Raw genomic sequence first — 1107 nt, forward strand, 5'->3', positions numbered from 1 at the left:
TTGGGGTATAAGTAGGAATAATGAATTTATTGTATATTGATTATAAAATTTAACTTTTATTTACAAACTTTTATTATACAAATGTATAATTTTCATTTACAACAATTTGACGAAGGAAACCATTTCTAAAGTAAATAACGAATAAGAATCCAAAAGATAAATAGTATTTTCGGCTTGAAAATTGACATGTAATACTTCATCGCGTTAGCAGATGTTTTGGCTATTCTAATTTTTTCTAAAGCTCTTTTTTGTTTATTAATGTGTTTTAAGCGTATGTAAGTATGTGTTCAATCGAGGCATAATAAAGCTTCATCAGGAATTCAAAATTAATCAATAAAATTTAATTAATGCAATAACTTCAGTAAATATATGTCAGTCGGATAGCCATTTGCCATGAAATCTACTGAATATAACTTCTAACAATCGTGTAATCTTCAACAAGTTATCTGAAGGATACAGTAATGATACTTGTGAAACATTACAAACCCAGCCAGAGGATCTTTAGTTGCCATGTCACGAATTGGAGTTCCAAGATTTGCATACTTTGTTCTAAAAACGAGCAACATATCCTGCAATGATCTTTATATTGCTTTTGGCATGAGAAATCCTATAAGAATCACGTAGTGGGTATTGCAAAATATGAAAGAAATTCTTTTAGTTGGACTGTGTTATTAATCAACTCAATTAACCCTCCATACTTTATGCTTAATAAAGAGTTTTATCGATAATAGAATTAACAACCGGTTTTGCTAAAATTTGGTATACTGGTAGATAAAGCTTATGAAGTGTTGCGGATTTTTTGGCTTTCCGCAAACCTCCCTGGTGGAAGGCGGTCGGATAGCTAACATCAACGCGGTACTACAGCACAGAACATTTATTATGAGCAAATCAGCTCGTTGTCAATTACACAGTGCGCGCGGACAATTCACAATTATACAATTTACTTAGTTTAATTGACAAGGACTGAGTGAACTGGCAATCGAGTTGCCACGTCGCCTATTTCGCGATCTAACACGTGGCCGTTACACTGATTTGAACTTGAATTTCCTAATGAGCGATCTCTGTACCGATTCGTGATCTACCCGTGATCAATCGATCAAACCGATA

Source organism: Ceratina calcarata, unplaced genomic scaffold (assembly GCF_001652005.2).
Source record: "Ceratina calcarata isolate Rehan_Ccalc_2016 unplaced genomic scaffold, ASM165200v1 scaffold802, whole genome shotgun sequence".
NCBI classification, from domain to species: domain Eukaryota; kingdom Metazoa; phylum Arthropoda; class Insecta; order Hymenoptera; family Apidae; genus Ceratina; species Ceratina calcarata.